The 23,641-nt window shown below is 43.1% G+C and overlaps 1 long non-coding RNA gene across 1 annotated transcript in view; it reads left to right on the forward strand.

The window, feature by feature from the left end:
* The first annotated feature begins 7,768 nt into the window (after positions 1–7,768).
* LOC147916118 (uncharacterized) overlaps positions 7,769–23,641 on the forward strand; it is a 43,499-nt gene continuing 27,626 nt past the window's right edge. Inside the window, exon 1 of the long non-coding RNA XR_015553413.1 lies at positions 7,769–7,886. This is a non-coding gene — a long non-coding RNA (uncharacterized LOC147916118). The remainder of the gene's footprint in view (positions 7,887–23,641) is intronic.

Below are 23,641 nucleotides of genomic sequence, written 5' to 3' on the forward strand. Positions count from 1 at the left end.
TAATGAATAATGGTGTTATGAATATTCATGTACAAGTTTTTGCATATGGATTTGCATAGATGGTGGACATATATTTTAATTTCTCTTGGGTATCTAACTAGGAGTGGAATTGCTAGGTCGTATGTTAACCCTGTGTTTAACTTTTTGAGGAATCGCCAAACTTTTCCGTCGTAGCTGCACCATTTTACATTCCCACCAGCAATATATGAGGGTTCTAATTTCTCCACATCCTCGCCAACACTTATTGCCCATCTTTTTGAGAATAGCCATCCTAGTGAGTGTAAAGTGGAATCTTATTTTGATTTGCATTTCCCTGATGGCTAATGATGTTAAAGTAAAGTATCTATTCATGTACTTATTGGCCCTTTGTATATCTTCTTTGGAGAAACGTCTATTCAAATCCTTTGCTCATTTTTTAATTAAGTTGTCTTTATTACTGTTGAGTTGTAGGAGTTTTCTATGTGTTCTGTATACAAGTCCCTTATCAGACATATGATTAGCAAATATTTTCTCCTATTTCATAGGTTGTCTTTTCACTTTTTTGTTAATGTCCTTTGAAGCACAAAAGTTCTAAATTTTGATAAAGTCCAATTTATCTATTTTTTCTTTTGTCACTTGTGCTTTTGATGTCATATCTAAGAAACCATTGCCTAATTCAAGGTCACAAAGAGTTACTCATATGTTTTCTTTTAAGAGTTGTATAATTTTATACAACTATATTTTATACAACTATATTTTAGAGCTTTTATAAATTTAATTTTATAATTTAATAAATTAAATTATAACTATTATAACTATAAATTTAATTTTATAGTTGTATATATATAATTGTATGTATATAGTTGTATATATATAAAATATATACAACTATAAAATTATATGACTCTTACATCATACAAATCTTACATTTAGGTCTTTGATGTACTTTGAATTAATTTTTGTATATATGATGTGAGGTAGGGGTCCAACTCCAGTCTTTTGCATGTAAATATCCAGTTATCATAGCACTATTGGTTGAAAAGTCTATTTTTTTCTCCATTGAATTGTGTTGGCACCATTGTTGAAAATCAATTGACCCTAAATGTATGGGTTTATTTATGAACTCTCAATTCTATTCCAGTGATCTATATGTCTATCCTTATTCCAGTACCACACAGTCTTGATTATTATAGCCTTGCAGTAAGTTTTGAAATCAGAAAGTGTGACTCCTCCAATTTTGTTCTGCTGCAAGATTACCTTGGCTGTTCTGGGTTTCTTGCATTTTTATATAAATTTTAGGATCAGCTTGTCAATTTTTGCGAAAAACACAGCTGGGATTTTCATAAAGAGTGCATTGAATTTATAGATCAGTTTGGGGAGTATTGCCATCTTAGCAACATCAAGTTTTCCTTCCAATTCAAGAACTGGAAATGTCTTTCAATTTATTTAGGTCTTCTTATTTCTTTCAACTATGTTTCGTGGTTTTCAGTGTATGAATCTTGCACTTCTTTTGTCAAATTTATTCCTAAATATTTTATTCCTTTTGATGGTATTGTAACAGGAATTGTTTTCTTAATTTTATTTTCAGATTGTTCCTTGCAGGTATATAGAAATATGCTTGATTTTTCTATATATTTTTTTATCCTGCAACCTTGTTGTACTTGTTCATTACTTCTTTTTTTTTTTTTTTTTTATTTATTGCAGTAACATTGGTTTATAACATTGCAAAAATTTCAGGTGTACATCATTGTACTTCTATTTCTGCATGGTCTACATCATGTTCACCACCAAAATACTAATTACAACCCATCACCACACACATGTACCGAATTATCCCTTTCACCCTCCACCCTCCCCTTCCCCTCTGGTAACCACCAATCCAATCTCTGTCCCTATGTGTTTGTTTATTGTTGTTATTATCTACTACTTAATGAAGGAAATCATACGGTATTTGGCCTTCTCCCTCTGACTTATTTCACTTTGCATTATACCCTCAATGTCCATCCATGTTGTCACAAATGGCTGGATTTCGTGCTTTCTTATGGGTGAGTAGTATTCCATTGTGTATATATACCACAGCTTCTTTATCCATTCGTCCCTTGATGGGCACTTAGGTTGCTTCCAAGTCTTGGCTATTGTGAATAAGGCTGCAATGAACACAGGGGTGCATGTACCTTTGCAAATTGGTGTTTTCAAGTTCTTTGGATAAATACCCAACAGTGGAATAGCTGGATCATATGGTAGTTCTATCCTTGATTTTTTGAGGAATCTCCATACTGTTTTCCATAGTGGCTACACCAGTTTGCACTCCCACCAGCAGTGTATGAGAGTTCCCTTCTCTCCACATCCTCTCCAACACATGTTGTTTCCTGTCTTGTTAATTATAGCCATTCTGACAGGCGTGAGGTGATATCTCATTGTAGTTTTGATTTGCATTTCCCTGATAGTTAGTGATTTTGAACATCTTTTCATGTGTCTGTTGGCCATCTGTATATCTTCTTTGGAGAAATGTCTGTTCAGGTCTTTTGCCCATTTTTTAATTGGGTTGGTAGTTTTTTTGTTGTTGAGATGCATGAGTTCTTTATATATTTTGGAGATTAAGCCCTTATCAGACGTATGGTTTGCAAATATCTTCTCCCAATTGTTAGGTTGTCTTTTCGTTTTGTTGATGGTTTCCTTTGCTGTGCAGAAGCTTTTTAGTTTGATGTAGTCCCATTTGTTTATTTTTTCTATTGTTTCTCTTGCCCGGTCAGATGTGGTGTTAGAAAAGATGTTGCTAAGACCGATGTCGAAGAGCGTACTGCCTATGTTTTCTTCTAGAACTTTCACAGTTTCAGGTCTTACATTCAAGTCTTTAATCCATTTGGAGTTAATTTTTGTGTATGGTATAAGGTAAGGATCTACTTTCATTTTTTTGCATATGGCTATCCAGTTTTCCCAACACCATTTGTTGAAGAGACTTTCTTTTCCCCATTGTATGTTCTTGGCTCCTTTGTCAAAGATTAGCTGTCCATAGATGTGTGGGTTTATTTCTGGGCTTTCGATTCTATTCCATTGATCTGTGTGTCTGTTTTTGTGCCAGTACCATGCTGTTTTGGTTACTATAGCTTTGTAGTATATTTTGATATCAGGGAGTGTGATACCTCCAGCTTTGTTCTTTTTCTCAGGATTCCTTTAGCTATTCGGGTCTTTTGTTGTTCCATATGAATTTTAGGATTCTTTGTTCTATTTCTGTGAAAAATGTTGTTGGAACTTTGATAGGGATTGCATTGAATCTATAGATGGCTTTAGGAAGTATGGACATCTTAACTATGTTAATTCTTCCAATCCAAGAGCACGGAATATCTTTCCATTTCTTTGTGTCTTCTTCAATTTCTTTCAGAAATGTTTTATAGTTTTCGCTGTACAGATCTTTCACCTCTTTGGTTAAATTTATTCCTAGGTATTTTATTCTTTTTGTTGCAATTGTAAATGGGATGGTATTCTTAATTTCTCTTTCTGCTACTTCGTTGTTAGTGTACAGAAATGCGACTGATTTTTGTATGTTGATTTTGTATCCTGCAACTTTACCATATTCGTTTATTACTTCTAAAAGTTTTCTGGTGGATTCTTTAGGGTTTTCTATATATAAAATCATGTCATCTGCAAATAGTGACAGTTTCACTTCTTCCTTTCCAATTTGGATCCCTTTTATTTCTTTCTCTTGCCTGATTGCTCTGGCTAGGACTTCCAATACTATGTTAAATAGGAGTGGTGACAGTGGGCATCCTTGTCTGGTTCCTGTTCTTAGAGGGATAGCTTTCAGTTTTTCACCATTGAGGATGATATTAGCTGTGGGTTTCTCATATATGGTCTTTATTATGTTGAGGTACTTTCCTTCTATACCCATTTTATTCAGAGTTTTTATCATAAATGGATGCTGGATCTTGTCAAATGCTTTCTCTGCATCTATTGAGATGATCATGTGATTTTTGTTCTTCATTTTATTAATGTGGTGTATTACGTTGATTGATTTGCGAATGTTAAACCATCCCTGCATCCCTGGAATAAATCCCACTTGATCATGGTGTATAATCTTTTTAACGTATTGTTGTATGCGATTTGCTAGTATTTTGTTGAGGATTTTTGCATCGATGTTCATCAGTGATATTGGCCTGTAATTTTCTTTTTGTGTTGTCCTTGTCTGGTTTTGGTATCAGGGTAATGTCAGCTTCAGAGAATGAGTTAGAGAGCTTCCCCCCCTCCTCAATTTTTTGGAAGAGTTTGAGAAGGATAGGTATTAAGTCTTCTTTGAATGTTTGGTAGAATTCACCAGGGAAGCCGTCTGGTCCTGGACTTTTATTTTTGGGGAGGTTTTTGATTACTGTTTCGATCTCCTTACTGGTGATTGGTCTATTCAAATTCTCCACTTCTTCTTGATCCAGTTTTGGAAGGTTGTATGATTCTAAGAATTTATCCATTTCTTCCAGATTGTCGAATTGGTTGGCATATAGTTTTTCATAGTATTCTCTTATAATCTTTTGTATTTCTGAGGTGTCTGTTGTAACCTCTCCTCTTTCATTTCTGATTTTACTTATTTGTGCCTTCTCTCGTTTTTTTCTTGGTGAGTCTAGCTAAAGGTTTGTCTATTTTGTTGATCTTTTCAAAGAACCAGCTCTTGGTTTTATTAATTTTTCTATTGTTTTTTTGGTCTCTATTTCATTTATTTCTGCTCTGATTTTTATTATTTCCCTTCTTCTACTGATTTTGGGCTTTGTTTGTTCTTCTTTTTCCAGTTCCTTTAGGTGCATTTTTAGATTGTTTATTTGAGATTTTTCTTGTTTGTTGAGATAGGCCTGTATCGCTATAAACTTCCCTCTTAGAACCGCTTTTGCTGTATCCCATAAATTCTGGCATGTCGTATTTTCATTTTCATTTGTCTCCAGGTATTTTTTGATTTCTTCTTTGATTTCTTCGTTAACCCAGTCGTTGTTCAGTAGCATTTTGTTTAATCTCCATGTATTTGTGGCTTTTCTGATTTTCTTCCTATAGTTGATTTCTAGTTTCATACCGTTGTGGTCAGAAAAGATGCTTGGTATTATTTCAATCTTCTTAAATTTATGGAGACTTGTTTTGTGGCCTAATATGTGATCAATCTTGGAGAATGTTCCATGTGCATTTGAAAAGAACGTGTATTCTTCGGTTTTTGGATGGAATGCTCTGTATATATCTACTAGGTCCATCTGTTCTAAGGTGTCGTTTAAGGCCAATGTTTCCTTATTGATCTTCTGTTTGGATGATCTATCTGTTGGTGTAAGTGGAGTGTTAAAGTCCCCTACTATTATTGTGTTACTGTCTATTTCTGTTTTTATGTCTGTTAATAATTGCTTTATATATTTAGGTGCACCTACATTGGAGTGCGTAGATATTTACAAGTGTTATATCCTCTTGTTGGATTGTTCCCTTGATCATTATGTAATGCCCTTCTTTGTCTCTTTTTACAGTTTTTGTTTTAAAGTCTATTTTGTCTGATATGAGTACTGCTACCCCAGCTTTCTTTTCATTGCCATTTGCGTGGAGTATCTTTTTCCATCCCTTCACTTTCAGTTTGTGAGTGTCTTTAGGTCTGAAGTGTGTCTCTTGTATGCAGCATATATATGGGTCTTGTTTTTTTATCCAGTCAGCCACCCTATGCCTTTTAATTGGGGCATTTAGTCCATTGACGTTTAAAGTAGCTATTGATAAGTATGTACTTACTGCCATTTTTTAACTTTTTTATTTTTTTTTCCTCAGTGTTTAAGTAGTCCTTCTCTGTTCCTACTTCTTCTATACAGAATTGATGGTCACTTTAGTTTGACCTCTGTCTGAAAGCTGTACTCTTTAACTACCCTCCTCCCTCCTTTTATGTTTTTGATATCATATCTATCCTCTCTTTTCTGCACTTCTATCCATTTCGTTCTAATCGTGGAAATAGATAATTTTTCCTATTTGTGGTCTTCTTTTCCCCTTAAATCAGTCCCTTTAACATTTCTTGTAACACTGGTTTCTTGGTGACAAACTCCTTTAATTTTTGCTTATCTGGGAAAATTTTGATCTCTCCTTCCATTTTGAACGATAACCTTGCCGGGTAGAGTATTCTTGGCTGTAAGTTTTTTCCTTTTAGCACTTTAAATATATCGTGCCATTCTCTTCTAGCCTGTAAGGTTTCTGCTGAGAAGTCAGCTGATAGCCTTATGGGGTTTCCTTTGTATGTAACTTGACATTCTCTTGCGGCTTTTAGGATTCTCTCTTTATCTTTAATTCTGGACATTTTGATTATGATGTGTCTTGGTGTGGGCCTCTTTGGGTTTATCTTGTTTGGGGCTCTCTGTGCCTCCTGTACCTGTATGTCTGTTTCCTTCCTTAGGTTAGGGAAGTTTTCATCTATTATTTCTTGAAATAGATTCTCTGCCCCCTTGTCTCGCTCTTCTCCTTCCGGGACACCTATAACACGGATGTTAGTGCGCTTGATGTTGTCCCAGAGGTCCCTTAGACTGTCCTCACTCTTTTTAATTCTTTTCTCTTTTACCTGTTCACCTTGGGTAATTTCTTCTAGTCTTTCTTCCAGCTCACTGATCCGTTCTTCTGTATCCTCTACTCTGCTTTTGAGTCCCTCTAATGAGTTTTTCATTTCCAGTATTGTATTCTTCATTTCTGATTGGTTCTTTTTATATCTTCCATTTCTTTGTTGACATTCTCACTGAGTTCATCTATTCTTCTCCCCAGATCAGTGAGCATCCTTAACACTCTTAGTTTGAACTCTCTGTCAGGTAGGTTGCTCATTTCTGTTTCACTTAGTTCCTTTTCTGGGGTTTTGTCCTGTTCCCTTACTTGGAATGTATTCTTTTGCCTCCTCATTTTGCCTCTTTCCCTGTGCTTGTGTCTACGTATTAGGTAGGTCAGCTACGTCTCCTGCTCTTGGATAGGTGACCTTATGTAAGTGATGGCTTAGGAGGCTTCCAGTGTGCTTCCCTCAGTTCTCAATGTTCCAGGGGTGGCCCCTATGTGGGCTACGTGTGTCCTTCTATTGTGGCCTGTTAGCTCTCCCTATAGGCGCCCAGGGAGGCTGAGTTATGCTCCTGGCCAGCTGTTGTAATGCTCAGCTGCTTGTAGTTGTTGTGGGCCCTTCAGTCTCTTTATCAGGTGTGGGGAGCCCCAGCACAGTTGGCTGTAAGTTCTAATACCACATTTGTGTTGCAGTATTTCTTTTAAGTGAGTAGGCCCCCAGTGTGGCAGGTTGTTAGGCTCAGGGCCTTAGAATTGCTGTAAACCTCTAGCCTATTAGGTCTCTTGTCAGCTCTCTGAGGATTGCAGCTGGGTGGGGCTGGCCTCAGGCACAGGAGCACCCAATTGTTTCAGGTTTTGGAAGGTGGGGCAAACCTCCTATGTGGGTCTTTGAGAAGCACAAGTCTTCTGCAGCTGACAAGCCCTGCCGCCCAGAGGTCCACACACACAGTCAACACAGTCCTGCCCCGTGTGCGCACCCCGACCTCCCCAAGCGGACCCAGTCTCTCCACGGCGGGAGCCCCACACACTCCACCACCACCCCACACTCTCCACCCGCTCCTTGTGCACACCCTGCCCCGCTCAAGTCAGCTCAGTTGCCAGGCTGCAGAAAATCCAGTCACCAATCTATGCAGGCCCACACGTTGCCTGAGGGCTTGTTGTTAGGTGGGGCCAGTCTCTAGGGTGGGCTGCCTGCCTTGGCTGAGCTGGATTAAATCGGTGCTCTAGCGGGTGGAGCAGACCCTGGGCTAGCAGGCCTCAGGGAGAACTCCAATGGCGTCTGTGTCAGCACGCTCACACCAGGCCACAACAATGGCCGCCGCCAATGTCCCAGTCCCTGGAGAGGTCTCACCCCTCACCGAGATGCACTCAGGGCCTATTAGGTGAGTCTCTTGTCACCAAAGCAGTGTGCACCTTTCTTTCTGGTGATTTTAGGATGCTTTCTGGCACGGGTGAGTTTGTGCGCGGGCCCTTTAAGAGCCAGTTTTAGTTTCTTTGTGAACCGGGTTTTCTGGGGTGCTCCCAATGCTTTAGTAGCAGGCAAGGTCAGATATTATGCCACTGGTGTCGATTGTGCTGGGTCCACAAAATGCCCACAGCGGGGGCGCTCCCCGGCTCAGGACCCCGCGCCTCCAGGGAGGCTGCGTACCTGTGAGCTGCTCCCGGCGGCCGTGAAGCTGGCGGCTTGTGAAGGTGGCGTTTTTCCTCTCCAGAAGGGAGTCTCTGCCTCTTCCACCCCAGTTAGGATTGTCCGTTGTTGCAGGAGTTCCTCTCATCCAGTTTTCAGTTCTGTCTCAGGGGTAATTTTTCCACGAGTAGTTGTAAATTGGCTGTGTCCACGGGAGGAGGTGAGTTCAGAGTCTGCCTACGCCGCCATCTTGACTCCCCTTCTCTCATTAGTTCTAATAGGGTGTTTTTGTGTGTATGTGTGGATTCTATATACAAAATCATACCATTTGCAAATAGAAAGTTTTACTTTTTCCTTTCCAATCTGAATGCCTTTTTCATTCTTTCTGTTGCCCCATTGCCCTGGCTAGAACTTCCAGTACAATGTTAAAAAGAAGGCACATTCTAGTCTTGTTCCTGATCTTAGAGGAAAAGGTTTCGGTCTTTCATCATTAAGTATGATGTTAGCTGAGGGAGTATTTTCTTTTTCAATCAAATGAGTCCTTGACTTGTTTTCTAAACATAATATTTTTCCATTACCTGGAACTGTTTCTTGTTCATGCTTGGGAGCCTTTATCCACTTTGGATAAACTTCTTTTCATCAGGACACGAGTGGCTGTCCATTGTCACTATAACTTTTATTACTAGCCTCTTCTGGATTTGAGGATTTACTTGCATTTGGCATCTCTTTCTTTATGGTCTCCTGGAACCTGGACTCCCAAAGTTAGAAGTGCAGGGTATGCAGCTTTGTGGCCTGTTGAGAGGGTAAGGTCAGTGGTTTGGGGAAAAGAAATGGATTTCTTTGGATAAATGTTGAGGGAAGGGTAGTTTGTGCTCTACAAACCTCTGTTGGATGGATAACGGGACAAGCAGACTGTGGGCTGAGTCACAGCTCGGTGTTCTGCGAATGTTGAAAAAAGTGTTTTCTAAGATGCATTTCAAGGAGCACATTTCTAACCTATTTTGAAAATTAGGTATTAAGGTTATATGTACTTGAAAAGTGCTGCATGGTATTACCCCACTTAGAGATTTATTCTGCACATAAATTACTTAGGGTTCAGTCTTAAGTTGATGGATCAGAGAACCCAAAATATAGTGGCTTAAGCAAGATGGAAGTTACTTTCTCACTAATCGTCCAGAGGTGAGCAGTACAGGGCTAGGAGAGAAACTCTCTGCTCCAAAGTGGCTGCTACTACTCGTATCATCACATTTACATTCCAGCCAGCAGAAAGGAGAAAAGGCAAGTCAAACACAGCCTTATTTCTTTCAAGGATGTGACTAGAAGTGACACAAATCACTTCTGCTCATATCACCTTGTCCAGATCTTAGTCAGCTGGTCATTCCCAGCTGCAAAGGAGCCTGAGAAAAAAGTCTCTTGTGGGTGGATACGTGCTCAGCTAAAATTAGCGAGTTCTGTTATTAAAGAAAGATGAAGAGAATGGGTATTGGAGGACAACTAGTCATCTCTGCCACAACATATTGAAGGCTTTGAGAAACCTTGCAGCCAAAAGACCTGGTCTTTTTTGTTGTTGGAAAACTACCAGTAATCCACAGCACATTTACACAGCACATTAGAGTTCCTTGGAACACGCCTTGGAAATGCCATGACAGCACAGCCCTCGTAAACTGCTGGATTGTTACATGGAGAGTGTCAGCCAGTGGGCTTTTCTGGAACAGAAGAAGACCAGATATTGAGACTGCAGAGCTGGTAGGATGTGAATAGCATGTTTTTGAGTTTGGGAATTTTCTGTTCTAACTTTTGGGAGGAGTAGCTAAAGCAAAACAAAACAAAAAATATGACACACCCCAAGTGAGAGGATCAAGGGCCAGCCCCAATATCCACACAGCAGCCAGCCTCGGGGATGGGGCAGAGGGAGCAATGGACACCTCTTCTTGGGGGCTGATGACAGAGGTGGGCCGCGTTGCACGTCTGCCCCAAGTCTGCGAAGGCACGTCTGAGCTGAGGGGCCGTAGTGGTGAGGGGTGGCCAGTAGCAATCAGTCAAGGATGGGGACCCTGAAGAGGTTTCTTGCAGAAATATCCTTCTGGGTATGGGATGGGGGAAAGGGGGAGAAAGTTTGGGCTTTCAAACTAGAGCAGGTTAAAATCCCACCTTGCCGCTCTGTATCTGGGGCATCTTGGTCAAGTCCACCCTCCTCTCAAAGGTTCTGTTCCCTCATTTGTAAAATGGGGGAGTGAGTCCTTGTCTCCCGGGGTCGTTGTGAGGATTAAGTATGGAAGACGTAAGCGTCCAGCACTCTTCCTCCTCTCCTCTTCCTCACTTCACAAGGACATTGGGCTCCTGTACACAAGGCAAAATTAAGCTTCACCTGCAGTGGTCGCAGAGGGCAGTTCCAACCCCATAATTCCTCGTCTGATAGAAGAAAGCAGGCAGATCTGGTCTGATGGGACCAGAGGGAGCAAGGCAGGGAGAGGACACAGGACACAGGGCAGGAGACGGGCTTCAAGGCCCAGCCCTGCCACTGACTGGATCCCAGCCCTCTCTGGGCCTCACCTTCCTCCAAGTTAAGCCCAGGAGGGACTAACCGTCCTGGGGTCCCTTCAGCTGGTACCGTTGAGTGGGATCCCGCCCCCACCCCAGACTTGCAGCTCTTCTCTGAAAAGCAGAGGGGATATTTTTCTTGGTTTTTCAGTGTGAGTTTCTTCCACACCCTTTTCCAAAATGTTTTCCTGTGCTAATTTATTTGGCTAAGAAGGGTTGTGGTGAGAGACACCAAACAGGAAATGGCTGTCATAGCTGCCTGCCACTTTTGTTTTTTTAAGGCTTTCTCCTGCACAGCTCACCTCTGCGTCGCGCAGTATTGATTTAAGTGCAGGGGTGAGTGGAAGGGGAAAGGGAAAGGGAAACACATTTTTAGAAGGGAACATTTTCCTTCAGTTTCAAAGTTCACTGAAGGGCAAGGATTATGCACAATGGCAGTATTAGCTGGCTGCTTTCCACCACAGGGCCTTTGCACACACAGTTCCCTCTCTGGAATGCCCACTCTTCTCTGTTTTTCTAGTTAGTTCTACTTCTTTAGGATCAGCTCAAGCATCACATCTTCAGAAAGTCTTCCTGGCCCCCACTCCTGGTTGGTTCCTTGGAGCTATTCTTGTAGAGCCCTCCTTAAGTGCATTCATCTGGGTTTGCAATGACATGTTCATTAGTGTGATTTTTTTTTTTGGTTAATTTCTCCCCACCTTCCTGCAGGTGGACCATAAGTCAGGGACCGTCTCTGGTTTGGCTTGTCACAGTATCCTGTGTCTGGCATGGTGCCTGGCACATAATAGGCACTCATCCATATCTGTTGAATGAATGAGTGAAACTTCCCACCTCTTCCACAGCCCAGACAGGCTGGGCATGACACCGTGTCTGTGGGGCACTGGTTTGCCTTGTCCCCTCTATCCCCTCACTGGGTCATCTTCCTCTTGCATGTGTTTTCTGCTTTCCCTTCTACAGTGCCTTGCTCCCACTCCACCAAAGCATTTGAAAAATTGATCTGGGGCCAAGACTGGTGCTGGAGGCCCATAACAGTCCTTTCTCCAGCTACTTTTAATTTACTGGGGGAGAAAGGACCTCTGAAGATTGAGAGACCTTTGAGGTCAAAAGGAATGAATCCCCAATGGTGGAACTCTGACTGGCAGTCGAGGGAAAGAGGCAGACTTCATAGTCACTCCAGGGAGATGTCTGATGCTAGGCTGACCCTGATCCTCATGAAATATTAATACCTTTTCCAAGAACTCAAGGATTCTAAAGTCAGTAAAGTCTTCTGAGCACCACTGTGGACAGAACACTGTGTAAGCACACCATGTGTACATGAATGTGTGCATGTGTATGTGTACATGTGTGCTTGTGTATACATGCTTGTGTGTGTGTGCACGTGTGTATGCATATGTGTGTGTGTGTGTTATGAATTAGTTGGAAGGAAGGAGACAAAGACGCGGGCTGCGGTTTGGAAGACCCATGGGAGAAGGCAGGGCCCTCAGAGGATCTGGTGTTGATCTGCTCACCAGACTGGCCTGCTGGTAATAGCATGGTCTGCCTCCCGGGGCTGGACTGGCCCTCCCTCCTATGGGCTTGTCCTTGCTCGTCAACATTTCAAAACAGGATTACCTTTGTAACTGAGTTTTCATGCATCACATGGGAAGGGCCCATTCCCATGTGCTCCCAGGAGGCATGTGACCTGCTGTCCTAGGCCCAGGGCCAAAGCCTGTTCTGGAACCAGAAGATCAGGGCTTGGTTGTGGATTCTGAGCCAAAGGAAGCCCCTACCCAGCCAAGAACAGGCCTGGGAGGGGCAGGACCACAGTGTGACCCCTCACTTGTCAAGAGTGTCTAGAGGGGGGTGCCTGGGGCTGCAGAAAGGAGGCCCTGAGAGCCCGGGTGGGGAAGGGAGCAGCCGAGTCACCATGACCTTATGGAAGGGACTCAGAGTGAGGGGCCTGCCCCTGCTGAGGGAAGGGGGAGCATGGAGTAAGTTTCTGGGATAACTCGGGTAGCCAGAGAGGAATTTGGGAAATAAGATGAGTTACCCAGTGAGGTTTCTGGTAGGTTAGCAGATTCGAAGGAAAGCAAACTCAAAAGAACACGGAGTTCAGGATCATCTGGAAGGTGAGTTGGCAGCACACCCTCCAAACAAAGAGGGGCTGGCATCGGATCCCTTGTCCCAGCTCTGCCCTCACTGGCTGATGCACAAAAAGCTCATCTAGTCAAGCTGCCTCATTTTAGACACAAGAAAACTGACGCTGAGGCCGAAGGGTTAAGTGACCAAACATTGTCTCTCTCAGACAAAAACGTTTCAGGAAGGTGAAATCAGAGACTTGAATGCACCAAGGGGAAAATGAGCTCCCCATACCCAAAGTATAATTAACTGTCATGATCTCAAGGGATCTAGGACTGATAGAGAGATTAGCCGTGTCCACAAGGACTTTTGCTTACCAACAGCTCCTGCGCAGATAAGAGAAGTTGCGTAAGGCCAGTAGGCAAGGGATCCAGGGGGCACGCGGACAAGAAAAACATTCGGGAGGAAGGTCACCTTGATCTGAGGAAGCCCGTTGTGCTAAGATTAGATCCGGCCCTCAGAGAGGTTATGAAACAGGTTAGGGCCATGGCCCCACGGGTCCCAGGGCTCATGGGAAAATGAAATCTGGATCCTTTTCTGATTTTTAAATCTTGGTTGAGAAAGTGAAGAGATTGCTTCTCCTTGGCAGGCTGCTGAACGGTGTTTTTCAGACTGCACACAACCGTTTGTAATTTGTGATCTGAGATACCAAAGCAGTAAGTTTTCCTCCGTGCGAATTCTGCCTTTCACTCCTGCCACATCCTGAGGTTCATGTTGTGTTCAGTCCTGTTTTTAAAGGCAAAACTGTTTTCCTCCTGGGAAGAAAAAAAAGACAGATGCACTACCATTCTCCAAAAGGTCGGATTACCATTTTTCCTGATAATTAAGACTCTGTGTGCAACTATGACATACAACTATCTACTGGGGCCTTGGGGAGAAAAAGGGAAAAAAAAGGAGGAGGATTGGGAATAGATGTTAGCTCAGGGCTGGTCTTCCTCAGCAAAAAGAGGAGGATTGGGGGCCAGCCCGGTGGCGCAAGCGGTTAAGAGCTTGCTCTCTGCTGCAGCGGTCCGGGGTTTGCCGGTTCGGATCCCGGTGCGCACAAATGCACTGCTTGGCAAGCCATGCTGTGGCGGCGTCCCATGTAGAGTGGAGGAAGATGGGCACAGATGTTAGCCCAGGGCCAGTCTTCCCCAACAGAAAAGGAGGAGGATTGGCAGATGTTGGCTCAGGGCTGATCTTCCTCACAAAAAAAAAAAAAAAAAAGACTCTGCACCAGACCCTCACTACTTTATTTCTCTTAAGATGATAGACACCTCACCTGTGTTTCTTTGCTCCGAGCTCAGACCCTTTTCTGAGTCTCTTATTGGTTGCACGATCCAAGAGAGACACAGGGAACCTGGAGATGGTCTGAGGGGAGAAGGGAGGGGTCAGCAAATGAAACCCCTCATTTCAAAGGGCTGGGGTTCCATTGTGCTGCTTCCCTAAAAGACTGAATGGGAATTTAATGCTACTCAAGAGAGGTCACCTGCTTTCCATATCACCAAGGATGGACAAGGGATCCTGCACTAAGCTGGACACACTAATCTGGTGGTGAGTGTGTGGGAGGGTTGGGGTTTGCTTTCTCCTGAGGCTTTTTCGTTTTTAAAGGATAGATTATCATTTGTCTGAAAGCATGTGGGGAAGGCCCCTTCTGAAGGCAGGGGGTGGGTCCTTGACCTCGTGAGGCTTTTCCTGTCCTGTGGCTGTTCCTTCCAGGTCTCCGGTCCTCCCTGCGGGCCTCTTGAGCTATTCTACTTTAGGGAACTGAATTCCGCTTTGACAGCGGAACTGGGCATGAGCTGGCGCCTAAAAATGAGAACCTGGTCTGGGCCCTGCCCAAAGTCACCATTTCAGCTACATCTCATCTGTGCTGTGGAATGAGGTGACTGTCACGCGAACTGCGCCCTTTCCAGGGTAGCACGATAGCCTCAGAGGTCACACTGGGGTGTCCGAGGCAAGACATCCTGTTCTGAGATTTAAATAGACAAGTCTAGCATTTAAAGTGTGTGAGGTAATCTTCAAAGAGGGCCACTTGAAGAGGGATGTTGACGTGAACGCAATACTGAGCGCGTCTGCTCCAGAGCGGTAAAGAGAAGCTCTGAACCATTTCCTCACGGCTGGAAGTCAATGCCGTTGTAACAGTACCGCGTGTGAGGCATTTGACACAGGTGCTCTCATGTCATTCTCAGGGCAGCCCTGTGAGGCAGGCGTTATCATCCCAGGCTTCGGTCACAGCAGTGGAGAGCAGCAGAGCAGGACCACATCGAGGCTCGCCCGGGTTAAGCTCGTGCTCCTTCTGTTGTACCAGCTGGCCCCCCAGGAGAGATCTGGGTGAGCGATCTCCTGCCACTTGAGGCTCAGAGTTTGGCCTCGTTGGGACTTTGAACAGGCAGAAATTTCACAGACTTTGCTCCTTGTCAGTAAAACCCAGTGTTTTCACTTATCTTCCAGCCAATGCCTGACAATCTCAGAACCAAGGTCAGTGCAGCCATGGCTAACACGTGACTTCCAGAGAAGCGACTGGCGAGTAAAGCTCTGGGGCTCCCTTTGGCTTCCCAGGCGAGGCCCAGGGAACATGTGGAAAAGAGGAAACACAGAAATTACCTGGAGAAGTCATAGAACAGCTTCTTCAGGAGCCCAGCAGTACAGACAGCTAATCTGGCAGCCACCCAGCTTGGTTCAAGGATAGCGAAATTTTGGGGAGATGAGATGAACACCAACTGAAAATCATGGCTGCCTCATTGGCTTTCACATCACCCCCTGTATCTCTAGCATAACACCTGTTTTACACTCTGCTTCAGCCATGACCAGGTCTGCACAACCTGCCTCCTCCACTAGCCCATGAACTGTTTGAAGGTGTGGGAGGTGTACCCCCACCAGGTACCCCAAGAGCTGGTTTGTGCCTGGCACACAGCAGATCGAGGCTTGGCTGAACTGAGTTGAAAGGAGTTCACGTTAGAAGCAGCTAAGAGATGCTTCCTGGGCCTTTTTGGCACAAAATGCAGTTAGAATATGAACAGCTCCCAATTTTGAAACTAGCTTGGGATAATGGGAATATAGCTGAACTATGAGCTAGGAGAACTGATTCAAATCCTGGCTCTGCTACTTTCTAGCTGGATGATTTGGGGCAAGTTATTTAATGCATTTGAGTTTGAGTTTCTGGCATAAAACATGTGTCCTAATTAATCTGAGGTTTAGTGAGAGAAATGAATGAGATCACACAGAAGAAAATACCTGTAAATGGGAAACACAATGTGGATAATTTTTTGTGCTATTGAAAAAATATGATGAATAAGTCCCGTTATGGTAGCAGGCCTAGGGTTTTATTTTGTTTTTTTGATGTGAGCTTAAAGACACACACACACACACACACACACACACACACACACACACACACACACACACTCTCTCTTTCTCCTGCAATCAACATCCAAACAAGAATATAGAACATTTTTAGCACCCCAAGAGACTCTCTCAGGAACCTTCACAGTCAACCACCTCCCAAAGGCAACTATAGATTGGACTTTCCTGTTTTCTAGTCTTGGGATTTTACCTGAAAAGTGTTCTTATTTGCTCCATCACCAGTATCGCAGCTCCTCCTTCCCTGCCTTCCAATTCTGCGTGCACACTGGGTTCCCCCACCCAAGAAAAGTTACTCCGTGAGCTGATGGATGCAAAGCCAACCTCAGGGCCCACAGACTGTGGAGTCCACCCAGACTGGAAGCTGTCCCTCTAGGAAGCCTCTCCCCACCCCCCAGGGATGCACGTGCATCTCTCCATCATTGCAGTTCTGTAACCTCACACCCATCTGTCTCAGAGTCACTCTCTCCCACCAGCATGTGAGCTTCTGAAGGACATGGGCCACTTTCCTATCCATTCCGTATCCCTTGGTCCCTGGCACACAGCAGATATTTGTGAAATCCAACTGAGTTGTACAGTTTGCTGTAGGACAGGGCATCAAATTTGGGTACTAAATTCATTGCCTGCATCACTCATTTACTAACTCACAAACCATCACTCTCTGTTTCAGTGGGAGACATTTCAAGGATATGCAAATAGCTTTCTGAAATATGCATTTATTTACTAATACTTTAAAAGAAAAATGACCAAATGTCAACCACAAAGCCAGAAGCCAGCGTTGCTCAGCCCAGATTAGCAGGGGTGAGAACCTTGGAAACTTGCTCCATGTTCTGGGGCTGAAAAGACAAACTCCCTGGAGCTAAATTCCTGTGCCAGCAGCATGAGCTACCTAGTTGCTCCTCAAAGGTATGAAATAGGATTAGGAGCAGGCCTGGTTCTTCTTGTGTGCTATGCATGTTTTGCTTGCATAGCTTAGCTTTGTGGTTTTACAGGGAGAGCTGCAAAGCTGGTTCTGTGCTCTCTCCATTTTTTCTATCCTTTGACCCAGTGTTAACTCCCCGGGGGAGTGTTAACTCCACTACCTTAGTTCAGCTCCTGTTGTGTTCACTAGATTACCAATCTTCATGCTCTATTCTCCATCCTCTGCAATCTGTCGTTAATGGAACCACCAGTGGGATATCTGACCACATCACTGTTACTGGCTTAAAACTCTTTCATCCTTCCTCATTGTCTTAAGGATAGATTTTTCAAATAACAGTTTTATTGAGATATAATTCACATATTACAGAGTTCACCCTTTTTTTTTTCCTTGTTTTTGGTGAGGAAGATTAGCTCTGAGCTAACATCTATAGCCCATCCTCCTCTTTTTGCTGAGGAACATTGACTGTAGGCTAACATCCGTGCCCATCTTCCTCTACTTTATATGTGGGACGCCTGCCACAGCATGGCTTGATAAGTAGTGCGTGGGTCCACACCCAGGATCCGAACCTGAGAACCTTGGGCCACCGAAGCCGAGCACACAAACTTAACCACTATGCCACTGGGCCGGCCCCCGGAATTCACCCTTTTAAAGCGTACAGTTCTGTTGTTTTTCGTATATTTGCAGAGTTGTGCAACCATCACCACTATCTAATTCCAGAACATTGACATCTCCCCAAAAAGAAACCCTGTACCAATTAGTACTCACTCTCCATTCTCCTTTCCTTCCGATCCCTGGCAAAATCCACTTCTGTTCTTGGATCTGTCTATTCTGCATGTTTCATACAAATGGAACCATACAATATGTGGTCTTTTGTGTCTGGCTTCTTTGACTTACCATAATGTTTTCAAGGTTCATCCAAGTTGTAGCATGAATCAGTACTTCATTCCTTTTAATGGCTGAATAATATTTCATTGTTTATAATTCATTTTGTTTATCCACTCATTTATTGATGGACATTTTTGTTACCTCTACCTTTTGACTATTATGAACAATGCTGCTATGAACAGTTGGGTACAGATTTTTGTGTGGGCATATGTTTTTGTGTCTTTTGCGTACATACCTGGGAGGGGAATTTCTGGGTTGTATGGTACTTAAGGATAGATTTCAACTCCTTAGCCTGAGGCTAAAGAGCCTGCCCATTCTGGGCCCTGCCCCCAGGCTCCTGCCGTGCCCTGGCCAGACCCCACGCTCCTCTCTTGGCAGAGTAGGCAACTGTAGCTCTCCAAACGCACCACACCCTGACACTTCCTGCTTTTCACATGCCATCCACCCCCTTAGCATGGCCTGTCTTTCTCTAACAGCTGCACCTGGATAACTCCTTCCAGGTCCAGTGCAGGCATCACCACCAACTGGGGATTCTACAATGAACAAAACAAACCCCTGCTCTAATGGAGCTCATCTCAGAGTGGGGAAAATAGGCAAAAAGAAATAATGATGTATTAACATGCATATACATAGGTAACTAACAATTTACCAAAAATTTACGCTTCCTTTTCCACAGTGTGGAATTGTTTCTGTCCCAAGAGGAAAGAGAATTACATTTTCCTGCTTTCCTTGTATCCAGGAGTGGCCATGTGATTAATTCTTGCCAGTGTAATGTGAACAGAAGTGATGCGTGTTGCTTCTGGGAGTGGGCTTTAAGAAGTGGGCAAGTTTTCTCCATACTCTCTCTTGCCCTCTGCAGTTTGGGTGCAGGGGACTTTGAGGCCATAAGGGATGGCAGGTCCATGAGATGAAAGGAGCCTGGATGCCTGAATCAGCACTTGGAAGGAAGCTGTTCGCTGACCAGGGACATCACACTGGGCTGATGCAGGAGTGAGAGATCAACATCTGTTGTCTTGGGCCACTGAAACGGCCTCGTTTTTCTTACATGAAGCATTACTTACTCCTGGTTATACAAATGGTCTTTCTGGATCCACCCTCCTTAAACAAAGCAGAGCAGGGGGTTATAAAGACCCATTAGGTAGTTTATCATAGCAAGAACTCAAAAAAATGCCTATTTTCTTTCTTTCTGCCTTTTAAATACCCACAACATCTACCATGGTGTAAATACTCCACACATCCTTACCAGATCAAATCAGGGTGCGAGGAAATGTATTGAATTTATCAAAAGAAGGCACAATTTATTTTGAAAGTGGAGTTGTGATGACAAGTCGTGTCTTAACCAGTGGCATGAAAAAGTTTATTGATCCACCCAGTGAAGCAGAAGGAAAGAGCTGGTTTGTGCTATGTGGTAACCTCTACAGATACCAACAGGTGTGCCTGGCTTATCGTTGGGTGATGGTGGTTTCACATTTAAGTTCACAGGCCACAGACACCTGCGTTTTTGCATGTTGTTGCTCAGACCACAAAAATATCCATTGTAACGTTTGAGTACCCAGGAGCGGTTAGCTCCAAACACTTTCCTTTTACCTCTGAGGTGGGGACTGTGGACGTGAAATTCATCTCTGCTCTTTGGAGTTCGTAAGGATTGGGTGTCTTCTTGCTGGAGGTCTACAGTTTCCACATCAAATTATTATAGCTACACTTTATTGAGCATTTACCATGTGGCAGGCACTGTACTAAACACTTTCACATTTTATCTCGCAATATCCACACAATAGTCCTATGAGGTAGCTACTGTTACAGTCCCCACTCTACCCATGAGGAACCTGAGGGGTTAAGCAATTTGCCTAAGGTCACATGGTAGGGAGGAGAAGACAGGTTTCCATTCAGGTCTGTCTGATCCCAAAGTCCAGTGCTCTTAACCACCATGTTTCACAGCAGGAGGTAGAACTCCTGACTTCTGTGAGCTAGTGTTGGAATGCAAATCATTACTATGGTGCGTCTCTGGGCCCCAGGCTGTGTGGTTGAACTGGTTCAGGGCCTCTGTTGAATGTTCAGGTCAGCTTTGGAAATGGGCTTGAAAAGAAGGAGAAGGAGAAGGTGGGGGACAAGGATAGGAAGAGGGAGAGAGAGAGGCACGGGGGAGGGAGGAGGAGGAGAAGGAGAGGGGGAAAGATGGTGGGGTGGGGGGAGAAATTTTCAGGCTGCATTAAGCATATTCTAGTGCTATTATGGCATGCTCTTTTTTGTGTTTCAGAAGAATGGTGTTTCCCTTAGTAATGACAGAATTCCCATTTAGAAGGACTCTAATAGCACATAGCTCAGGCTTCAGCCTCCAGCCTCTGGGGAAGATTGGAGAAATGAACCCTCTAGACCTGTTTCCTCATCACCTTGATGGGGCTTTGGGGTGCAGGGCAGACTGGAGGGCCTTGAGCCTGGCTTAGAGGGCTGGGGAAGGCTTCAGCCTCTGGTATTCCAAAGATAAAGAAAAGCCAAGGTTTCTATTTCTTCCCTAGGATGATGTCCGTTAACCCGCTGACCTGTCTGGGCTGGGTCTCTGGCTCCAGTCTCTCCTCTGGAGGAGATGGGTATGAGAAATGCTCAAGGACTGAATACTGGGGCTTTGGGGTTTGGGTTTCAACAGGTGTTAAGAAAGTAACCAGGAATAGGAGCTGTTCATGATTAGATTTTGACTGAGGAATCTACTCTTTGAAAATTAATTTCCACCTTCCATGTTTGCATCGTCTTTGTTTTTCTTGCTTTCCTGCTTATGGTAGATTGATTTATTGACTCAGATTCTTCACTCCTCCCTGTATTCACGCTCATTCCGTGTGACTCTGCAGTTCCACTAGAGACAGTTCGTTTGTTCATGACTTTGGGCTTGCCGTGTGACTTGTTTTGGCCAATGGGCCATCAACAGGCATACGAGCAGGGACTGGACATGTACTTGCATGGTTGGGCTTTTTTTTTACACATTTGCCATCATCAGAGAACATGCCAAATTAGCCCACTGGTCTAGGGAGGATAAGAGACACATGGAGCAGATCTAGTCCCAATTTGCAGCTTAGAGCTGCCCAGCCAAGCTCAGCCTGTATCAGACTGGCTCCAGCCAATACACAAATGCATGAGGGAAATGTATGCTTACAACTGTGTGCCATTGACATTCCGCGGGTGTTTGTTATGTTGTAAGAGTTGACTGATACAGTAATAGAAGTTCCTTTGGATGCACTCCAAGGTTTTCTTTGATGAATTTATAAGTAAAAGAATTTTACAAACCTTGGTTAGGGTATCTGCTGGAGTCTTGATATTCCCAAGTCCAGAAGGCCATCTCTAAATGCTGGGGAGGCTGGGGCAAGCCTAGATAGGAAGACATTAGGAGATGCTAATCATTCTAGAATAAGAATCTATTACACCTTGAATAGTTCGTTGTAAATGAACTACTCCTTTTTATCTTCAGGTTAAAGCTTTCGAGTGTTCATTTCTGATGAGGTAAATAGAGACCACTTGGGAGGGAATTTTTGGATGTGCCTGGAATTTGCACAACCTGAAATGTGAGACTGAAGAGACTCCTTGTGAACCCCAGGACTGGAAGGAACCCCATGCTTTCAAGTCCATCCTCCTGCTTTCAGAAAGGACCATCTTTTTAAACATAGTATTTTTGTTCCGATTATGACCGAAATATCTACTCATTTTGGGAAGTACAGAAAACAATAATTAATAAAATGAAAATAATCTATAATCCTACTACCCAAAGATAATTACACTCAACATTTTGGAATTTTCCCTGTGACTTTTAAAAATGTGTTTTATCCTGCTTATTTTTAGTGCATAACTTTATATCTTAAGGATTTTTTTCACATTGTAAAGACTCTTTGTAAACATCCATTTCAATGAAGTCATAGATGGTTATCCTGTTATTTTTGTTACCAATCCGCTAATGTTAGTAATTTAGTTATTTTCAATTTTTCACAAGTGTAAATAATACTTACATGAATATTTTTGTGCACACATTTTCTTAGTTTTTATTATATTCCTAGAATAGATTCCTAGAAGGGCAAAATGAATATTGTTAAGACTCAGGAAATAATTTCTGAAGTTAATTGCACCAATTTACACTCTTACCAGATACATGTGAGAGTTTCTATTTGACTTTTCCCTGGTATTTTGGGGATATCTTACACATCTTTTCTGTTAAATTTTTAAGAAAATGGAATTTTATCTTACTTTGTGTTTCTTTGAAGTCTATGTCTCTACTCCATGCCTGCTCTGGGTCCCTGAAGTGGCTGGAGAAATGCATACAACCTATGCTTAACTTAACTCTATGACTAGCGACCTCAAGTGGGCCCTTGGTTTTGCCTGGTAATCTGTCTCCATTTTCCACTCCCCTAATCTGCTATTACACACCTCCTCCTCTTTCCTCCAACTTCCTTCTCCCTCCTCACTCTCTACTGACGACCTCACTCCATATTTCATTGAGAAAATGAATAAAACTTCCACATGCTCCCTCCATCATCCTGCTTGTGTTGGTGCCCATTTACTCTGGTCTCTTTCCTGTGATTAGACCACCATCTGGGGGCGACACTTTTTTTTTTTTTTATTGATGTTTTAATGGTTTCTAACATTGTGAAATTTTGGGTTGTACATTTTTGTTTGTCCATCACCATATATATGACTCCCTTCACCCCTTGTGCCCACCCCCCACCCCCACTGCCCCTGGTAACCACAGTCCAGTTTTCTCTGTCCATGTGTTGGTTTATATTCCACATATGAGTGAGATCATACAGTGTTTGTCTTTCTCTTTCTGGCTTATTTCACTTAACATAATACGCTCCAGACCCATCCATGTTGTTGCAAATGGCACGATTTTGTCTTTTTTTATGGCTGAGTAGTATTCCATTGTATATATATACCACATTTTCTTAATCCAATCGTCAGTCGAGGGACACTTAGGTTGCTTCCACTTCTTGGCTATGGTGAATAATGCTGCAATGAACATAGGGGTGCATAAGCCTCTTTGGATTGTTGATTTCAGGTGCGTTGGATAGATTCCCAGTAGTGGGATGGCTGGATCATAGGGCATCTCTATTTTTAATTCTTTGAGGAATCTCCATACCGTTTTCCATAGAGGCTGCACCAGTTTGCATTCCCACCAGCTGTGTATGAGGGTTCCTGTTTCTCCACATCCTCTCCAACATTTGTTGTTTTTTGTCTTGGTGATTATAGCCATTCTAACAGGCGTGAGGTGGTATCTTAGTGTTGTTTTGATTTGCATTTCCCTGATGATTAGTGATGTTGAGCATCTTTTCATGTGCCTATTGGCCATCTGTATATCTTCTTTGGAGAAGTGTCTGTTCATTTCCTCTGCCCATTTTTTGATCGGGTTGTTTGTTTTTTTTATTGTTCAATTGTGTGAGTTCTTTATATATTATGGAGATCAACCCCTTGTCAGATGTATGTTTTGCAAATATTCTCTCCCAGCTTGTTGGTTGTCTGTTCATCTTGATTCTGGTTTCATTTGTCCTATAAAAGCTCTTTAATCTGATAAAGTCCCACTTGTTTATTTTTTCTTTAGTTTCCCTAGTCTGGGTAGGCATGTCGTCTGAAAAGATTCCTTTAAAACCAATGTCAAATAGTGTGTTGCCTATATTTTCTTCTATGAGTTTTATAGTTTCAGGTCTCACCTTCAGGTCTTTGATCCATTT

The sequence above is a fragment of the Ceratotherium simum genome, chromosome 10 (assembly GCF_057802395.1).
Source record: "Ceratotherium simum simum isolate JZ-2026a chromosome 10, ASM5780239v1, whole genome shotgun sequence".
In the NCBI taxonomy this organism is placed as follows: Eukaryota; Metazoa; Chordata; class Mammalia; order Perissodactyla; family Rhinocerotidae; genus Ceratotherium; species Ceratotherium simum.